This window comes from Phalangium opilio, unplaced genomic scaffold (genome assembly GCF_054372755.1).
Source record: "Phalangium opilio isolate 3A_F unplaced genomic scaffold, DU_Popi_V2 ptg000217l_1, whole genome shotgun sequence".
NCBI classification, from domain to species: Eukaryota; Metazoa; Arthropoda; class Arachnida; order Opiliones; family Phalangiidae; genus Phalangium; species Phalangium opilio.
The window spans coordinates 13,221,477-13,230,815 of NW_028324218.1; positions in this window are offsets into that span (position 1 = coordinate 13,221,477).

The window sequence follows — 9,339 nt, forward strand, 5'->3', positions numbered from 1 at the left end:
AGACAAACAAGTCGATTGTCTAGCCGGACAAGGGGCAGTACGATGGTGTGGTCGACCACAATTTGGACAGGTTGAACTAGATGATTGGTGATTAGAGAAAGGTGCTGTCCGCCTCAGTGGTCCTTGCCGTGTAGCTGGATGATAGGTACGTGCATATGGCGGTGGGCCTTGGTCATTCGATGTATATCTAGAGTGGCGCTGTATAGCGTTAGTTGTCGGTAGACGGCGTTGCCGTTGTATTGCATGAAGTGATTGCATAATGTTGGCATCAGCTGTTTCTGGACCATTATGGCCACCGTTTTGACTCATGACTTGTGCATGGCGTGTTGCTATTTCCTCGGCTTGACATAATTTCACGGCAGTATCCAAAGTGAGATTAGGGGTAGCTAATAAATCTTTGCGAAGCTTCTCGTTTCTAATGCCACATACTATTTGCGTAGCTATTAATGAATCCGTTAAAGTTAAAAATTCGCAGCCTTGGGCCTTGGTCCTTAAATCAGTGACGAATTGATCGATAGATTGATTGGGAACTTGTTTAGTTTGTAGAAAGTTGTAACGGAGATATGTCAGGTTCTTATAAGGTTGGTAATAATCGTCAAAAGCTTTGATAATTACCGCTAATGTGCGAGCGTCGTCTTGTTCGTTAATTGGTAGAGTATTGTATAGCCGACGTCCAGGAAGGCCCACAATATGTAGAAAAGTCGCTCGTTGTGTTGCTATAGTTTCAGCGTGTAGTTTAGTTGCAGCGACGTAAATAAGAAAACTCTCCTTATATTCAGCCCATGATGTAGCTGGATCAGAGCCGGGTTCAAACTCAGGTGGGACTTTGAAGGACGCCATGATGAGCGTAGGATCGTAGAATTTTTTGAAGTTACTTTCACGTTATTAATAACATCCCACCTCTATCACCATGTTGTGGTGGATACAATAAATAGACTTAGTTTAATTTAAAAGAGTTTTATTACATAATTAAAATCTAACCTCTCAGTGAGGTAGTCACAAACCAAGTGCCCGTTCCGTCCTTTCTTGCTTAGGAAGCCCCTAGCCACCTAGCGGTATAAGTTATAACTAATATCCAGTTACGCCATCTAGACAATCTCATATGATCTATTTCTATATATACAACAGTTCCCGTAATGAAACCGGACGGAAGTATCCGGGTCTGTGGTGATTACCGTAGCACGGTTAATCAGGCTATAATTCAATATGTTTACCCGCTACCCACGGTAACGGACATATTGACCACTGTCAATGGCGGAACAGTTTTCTCAAAACTGGACCTAACGGACGCCTACTTACAACTCCCAGTCGATGAACCTACATCGCAAATGCTGACCTTGAACACTCATAAAGGGTTATTTAACGTCCTGCGACTACCTTTTGGCATCTCGGTTGCTGTGGCCATTTTCCAGAAAAGAATGGAAGAACTTTTATCTGGTATTGACGGGGTCATACCATACCTGGATGACGTGTTCGTCCAGGGAAGGGGAATGGAAGATCACAATAACCGACTCGAACAGGTTCTTCAGCGTTTCGATGGCGCGGGTATTCAGCTTCGCCGTTCGAAATGTAATTTCGCCGTAACCGAATTAGAACTATTAGGGTTCAAAGTCAATGCGAATGGCATACAGCCTACCCCGGAAAAGGTGTCCGCCATACATAACTTACCGGCACCACACGATAAGACGACCTTGCAAGCGTTCTTGGGGTTGTTGAATTTCTACGGCTGTTTCCTAAAAAATCGAGCTGAGACCCTTGAACCGCTACACCGGCTCCTGCAAAAGGAGACGCCCTGGTCATGGACAGACAGCCATAGTAAAGCTTTCGAGGCAGCTAAAGCCCTTCTACAAGAAGATGATTTACTTGTTCATTACGATCCAGTCCTGCCGTTGACTGTTACCTGCGACGCATCCTCCTATGGAGTGGGTGCCGTTTTGGGCCATATACTTCCCACTGGCTCGGACGCGCCGATCGCATACTATTCGCGCACCATGACACCCACGGAACGGAACTACAGTCAAGTCGACAAGGAAGCTTTGGCCATAGTGGCTGCCGTAAAGAAGTTCCATCAATTCCTTTATGGTCGACACTTTCGAATCTACACTGATCACAAGCCACTATTGGGGTTATTAACTCCCACTAAACCGCTTCCGCCCATGGTTTCACCACGGGTTATAAGATGGAGTCTCCTCTTATCGGCTTACAATTATGAACTTGTTTACCGTCCGGGAACCAAAATTGCTAATGCTGACGCTCTTAGTCGGTTGCCGGCCGCGACGCCAGACGTTGAGGTCCCGCAACTCTCCGAAGTCCTTCTCTTGGAGAACGTCCCTGTCGACCGCATTGACGCGCTTACCATAGCCCGCTCGACCAAGTCCGACCCCACCTTATCTCGCGTGGCCTTGTGGTCTCTCAATGGATGGCCACCTACCGTGCCAGAGGAGCGATTTCTTCCGTACTACCGTAGACGCCACGAAATAAGCGTCCATCGTGATTGCGTCCTTTGGGGTTGCCGAGTCATTGTTCCCGAGGATCTGCGGTGCGACGTTCTTACAATCTTACACGGTTCCCATCCAGGAATCGTTCGAATGAAGGGTCTAGCCCGTAGTTATGTATGGTGGCCAAATCTGGATAGAGCGATCGAAACTACCGTACAAGCGTGCAACACGTGTCAAGAATCGCGTAGGAACCCTCCGAAGGCACCAATTCACCCTTGGGAATGGACTGAAAAACCATGGTCTCGATTACACATAGACTTTGCCGGTCCCTACCAAGGCCAGACGTTCTTCTTAGTTGTGGACTCTCACTCTAAATGGCTCGAAGTTATGCCCGTGACTTCTTTGTCCGCCAAGACCACTATAGCGAAACTACGAACTCTCTTCGCTACGCATGGTTTGCCAGACACCATTGCTTCAGATAACGGAACCACATTTTCTTCGGAAGAATTCCGCACGTTCCTACAATCGAACCTAATTCGACAAGTATTCGTCGCGCCATATCACCCATCGTCGAATGGACAGGCCGAACGCATGGTGGCAACTACCAAAGAGTCTCTCAAACGAATTATAAGTGGCGACTGGCAAACCAGATTAGCCCGTTTCCTATACTCACAGCACACACTTCCATGCACTACGATAGGGAAATCGCCGGCTGAATTATTAATGAATCGCCGCTTAACTTCGCTATTGGATCGTCTTCACCCTGATTTAAATAAAGCTATGCGTGAGAAACAACAGGAGGTAACCTCTGCGGCACAGACCCACACAAAGATTCGGTCGTTTTCACCTAACGATCCAGTATATGTTCGTAACTATACGACCGGCCCTCGTTGGACCCCAGCTACCGTAGTAGACGCCACGGGTCCTCTCTCATATCGGTCCGCCACTATGGACGGTACCGTTATTCGACGACACGCGGACCAGATTAGACAACGGGTTGACTCAACCGCGCATGAAATGCCTTCCATGCCCCCAACTACCGCACGATCACCATCACCTTCGCAACAGGTCGACTCGCCCCGCGATACTCAACCTGCTCAATCCGACGCGTCAACTAATGCCGAATCTTCCGCGTCAACCGCCGTTACTCCTCGCCGTTCCCTACGTCCCCGGGTCCCTCCGAAATATCTTGCTGACTTTGTCCATCAATTATTGGGGGAAGGAGTGTTGTGTATTGACCGCAAGGCGGCGCCCCAAGAGGAACATCACGTGATAAAGTGATGTACAGTGACAGAGCGAATGGAGAGACTATGCTACATAGACGTTTTTCTAAGTCGTGAAATAATCATTCTCAATATCTTTTGTTGTAACTCAATCAGTATTAAAGTATGTTCGTTAATTAAGTACCTGTGACTTTTACTAAACACGAAACATAACAGTTGTATGTCCATCAACAGGCTATGCGCAACGACAAAATCTTGTTGTTCGCGATTTTTACCATTAGCTCTATGGCAAGTTTCGTACTTCCCCCCGAAGGGGGGTTATTATGAACTCCTGTTACAGCCAATTCTATTTTGACTCTCCAACCTAACAATGAACTCGAATCTAATGTGTCACATGATGTTTGTCCTCCACAGACATCGGAGGATATTTTGAGAAGAAACGTCAGAAACCTTACATCTAAAGCTTGGCGGCAAGACAAGAAATTGCAAGAGCTTCAAGAAAAACTAACAGACGCACAATGCGAACTAAGACAGTACCAGCAAGGCGCTTTCAAGAAGGTCAAACGAATTATCGAAGAAGCTGATGAAGGTTGTGGAGAAGCTTCTTTCCTCTTGGACCTTATTTACAACTTTCAGATGAAAAGGCCTTCTTGGAATTTGGAAGTAGTTCGACAGTGTGCTGTTTGGAATTTCACCTCACCAAAAGGTTATAACCATCCAAAGAAATCTGGATTTCTAACTCTTCCTTCGAAAAGTACACTTAAAAGGTATACTGGTGGAGTTGATGGGGAGACTGGTTGTACCAAGTTGGTGAAGGAACGCCTTGAAGCAGAAGCAAAACGTCTAGAACCCCAAGAAATATTTGTATCACTGATCATTGACGAAATGGCAATAAACCCCAAACTAGTTTATGACAAGCGCATTGATAGAGTGTTTGGGTTGAAAGACTTAAAGAAACCACCAGCAGAGGCCTCTTCAAATTTGTCAATGGATGACATTGAAGAGTGTCTAAGTGAAAGGCCAAAGGAACCTGTAGTCGCAAATCAGCTCCTGTGCTTTGTCATTAATGGTCTTTCTACATCATACACAATACCAGTTGCTTATTTTTTACCAGACTGGGGAAGACTTGTATCGCCTAGTTATAATGGCCATTAAGGATGTTGAAGAATGTGGATTTTCAATTGTGAGAGTGGTCACTGACAATGCCAAGACAAACGTGGCCATGATGCGCCGAATGAGCAGTGGCCCTCGTTGCAAACTGGAATGTAACATTCAGCATCCTAATGATGAAACCAGGCGACTTTTTTTAAGCTTTGACCCTAGTCACACCTTAAAGAACCTTAGAAATAGATTCATGGACATTGAAACAGATGATGATTCTTCACTGATATCTGGAAAATTCGTAATTCAACTTTCAAAACGAAACGGTCAAGCCAGTTAGACGTTTGACACGAAAACATGTTTATCCATCTAACTTTGAGAAAATGAATGTCCAGAGAGCAGTTGACATATTTTCTACACCAGTCATCGCTGCCATTGAATACCTGTGCACGCATAGCAACGCAAGCGTACAAATTTAGAAAGGCTGGACCTACTATCGAGTACATGAAAATGGTGCAAAAGTGGTTCGATTTGCACAACATCTGCAATAAGAGGCACTGTTACCAATCTCGTAATGACAACAAAGCACCATTCACCACCATTGATGACGAGAGGCTGGAGTGGCTCCAAACCACTTTTTTACAATACATTAACGACATTCAATTTGATAAACAGAAATTCTTTTTTACAACAGAAACTTTTGAGGCATTTAAGGTCACCACCGAGTCGACTGTCGCTTGTGTTGGCTATCTTCTCGAGCAAGGTTTTCACTACGTTTTGACCAGGAAGCTAACGAGTGACAATGTTGAGCTCTTTTTCTCTAAACTTCGATCTATGTAAGGTGGAAATGACATGCTTGATGCCAGAGCAACTCTTGTTTAGTCTGGAAAACATTTTGAAAAAAGGGAAAATTAACGCTTCTTCCAGCGGAGCAAATGTTCAAGCTGAAGATTTCCCAGAACATCCTGCCCTTTCTAACACCGATTTTCATGACCAATTAACTACGTCAGGTACAGTATTAGAACCAAAACTTCCCTTAAACGTTATTTCCATTCTAGATGAGCTATCAGAACTCCCAGCTCCGCAGAGAGCAACACTAAACCTGGCTAGTGTTGCTGGATTAGCGGGATACATTATCAGATTGATGGAAGAAAGGAAATTTTGTGGCTTTTGCCAATTAAACATATCTGAACCACGTCTTCGAACACCTCTGCTTGACCTGATAAGAAGCACAGATCAGGGTGAACTTCGCTATCCAAGCCCAGCATTTGTCTCGCTGATATCCACAGTGGTATCTTTCGTAGACAGAGCAGTACCGCATTTGCAAAGCGCTCCTCACATCCGCGCCAATATAACAACAATTTTGGAGAAAAAAATCCAACGTTCACCAGTCCTTCTGTGTGAGTTTAATGATGATGGGGAGCATCCTTTGCTAGTTGCCAAACTCATTTGCGAAAAGCTTGTGCCCACTTTAATTGACAATATTTCTCGAAAAACATCAGAGAAATACGAGAAGACCAAAGAACTCGTCTCAAAACCACTATCAAGAAAAATTCATAAAGTGTAATCTTTCACTTAGGCCATGTAAAAACAGACTTTAATAAAATATTTTTGCGTTTGTGGTTTTTATTTAATAATCCTTTTGTTTCTCAACCAACAGGTGAAAAATTCGAAGCACCTTAATTTTTAGTTCTTGGTTTTTCACTTATTTGCCAATTAATTGTAGCCATTAGTTAATTGATACAATAAATAAATAACACCTTTATTTGCCTTAAATACCATATTTTATTCAAAACACTTTTAATTTTTCAAATAAATAATTTTTCCTTCCAATACTTGTAGTTCTTGCTTTTCACTTACTTGCCAATTAATTGTAACCATTAGTTAATTGAAATAAATAGCACATTTAACTTAAATACCATGATATTTGATTCAAAACACTTCAGTTTTTCAAATAAATAATTTTTTCCCCCAATACTTGTAGTTCTTGTATTTCAGTCACATATTTCACAAATAGTTTTAACGACTAGTTAATTGTAATAATAAATAAAATATAAGACCTTAAATACAGAATTTTGATGAAGAACAAATCAGCGGCGAGGGGGAAGACACTTGAGAACTCAGGTGTACAATATGACTTGAACTCAATGTACTGTCAAAGCTGAACTCTGAGTTCCGAAGGATTTGAACTTTATGCACTGTCAAAGCTGAACTCTTTTGAACTCGGGTGTACACAGAGATCTAGAGCGTCTACCCCCTCGATCAGCGGGATTGTTTGGGCCTAGTGTTTATTTTTTCACTGAAAAATTATTCACGCTCGAAACTTCACAATTTGTAGGACTTTAGAAAACGTTACTACGCACCTCTTCCTAAAATTTCACGACATTTGATCCACAATAAGCGAAATTACGCCCATTTTACTCCAAAAAACGGCATTTTCCCCATAGACATAATGCTAATTCTTAGACTGCTTTGACGAACGTTATCGAATGGGCCTAGTGTTTATTTTTTTACTGAAAAACTATTCACTCTTGAAACTTGAAAATTTGTAGGACTTTAGAAAACGTTACTACGCACCTTTTCTTAAAATTTCACGACATTTGATCCACAAAAAGCGATATTACGCCCATTTTACTCCAAAAAACGGCATTTTCCCATAGACATAATGCTAATTCTTAGACTGCTTTGACGAACGTTATCGAATGGGCCTAGTGTTTATTTTTTTACTGAAAAACTATTCACTCTTGAAACTTGAAAATTTGTAGGACTTTAGAAAACGTTACTACGCACCTTTTCTTAAATTTTCACGACATTTGATCCACAAAAAGCGAAATTACGCCCATTTTACTCCAAAAAAACGGCATTTTCCCATAGACATAATGCTAATTCTTAGACTCGTTTGACCAAGGAGTACTAATCGGTCATATTCTTGACTTTTCGCTGTTTGAACGGGCTTCTATAGCACGTGCAACTTGCGTGATCGAGTGGGCTGTGGTCCAACAGTACGTTTCTCTATGATTTTAGCTAGGATTATACAACGTAAGTCCAACAGAATAAAAGGTCGTAAGTTTAAGTATGTGCTTAAAAGTACAAAAAGTAGTACTTAATATTAATTGTTTTCAATAAAACTTCGAAAGGCACCAGAAAAATGTTCAACCTTTCATTTAAAACCATTTTCAGACCTATCGAATAAATAGTCTTCAAAAAATGGTCGAGAAACTTTCGCTATTACAGCAAACATTTCCCATGTTATTCCTATGGGAAAATTTCCCTTTTTTTGCCAAAATGTCTGAATTTTTTAATGGAATTGAAAACCACCCTTAGCAACTTTATTTTCTATAATAAAAACTAATGGAGGGATCTCTTTGAAATTTTAACCACATATTAAGGGTCCGAATTTTAGTTCAGTGGAATTTTTTCAAAGCAGTAACCATGATAGGAAAAAAGTTACATCGAATCAAAAAACCACCCTTATACATTAAACGCAGTATGAGGTCTTATCTAAGAGAGCAACCGCTCTCTCAGAATTGACCGGCCTCGGCAAAATAGTCGCTAGCTGTGTCACTTCTGCGGGGTCAACAATAAAGAATTGAGCGTGACGTTTACTGGTTCGTACAATTACAGGAGGCAAGGCGGTAGAATAGCTTTAAAGATAACCCCTATGGTATAAACCTTTTCCAACGGTCTTGGAGACGAATTGTTTGCCCATCCAAGTTGCAAGAAGATAAAAGAACAGCAGTTCTTATTAACTTTGTTAAACTTAAGTGCAATTGTACTTGGTATTAACTACTTTCTGAGGAATAGGATTTAACATAGAGTATTCTTACATCTCATGCTTTATCCGTGTTATCAAGTACATTTGTAGCGATTTATAGGAACTAAAAGAGCTTTGATGTCTTTTGAAATGATAAGGTTAAGGGTCACAATACTTTGTTGAAAATTAATTTAATTACTTTTAAAAAGAAATTCAAGAAATTTAGGCAAACATTTTATTTTATTTAACAGAACTTTCGCTACATAATCAGAAGGGGATAATAGAAGGATGTTAATTACAATCACCACGCTATGTGGTGGTACACATCTCTCAAAGAAAAGAGTTAAAAAACTTCTGACAAAATTTATGCACACATTTAGTTTAATCAGGGATAGATTTAATTTTAGAAGTAGGAATGGAGAACAGAGTAAACTGGGTGCGCGTCAAAGTCCCGGACCCCCCTTCCACGGAACGGAGGGGTATGAAAGAAGAGGCGGAAGGGTCATAGCGACAGGTAAAAAAGAATGACGTATTTTTCGCCGTCCCCGTCAGCAACGTCATCAAAACGTAGTCAGCCAATAAGATAATTTAAACTTTTCGTTACGTGTTGGAGGGAGGGGTTCTATACTGGGTGGGCTATGTGTCGGACTGAAGTAAATACTAACCGTTCTTCATTCCTACTTCTAAAATTAAATCTATCCCTGGTTTAATTTTGATATTAATGTAGATGTGGGTCACAAATTTAACATACTTTATGCATACATTTAGTTATTTTTTATTTTGATATTTTAAGGCAAACATTACGTTAGAATTCTTTTATTTA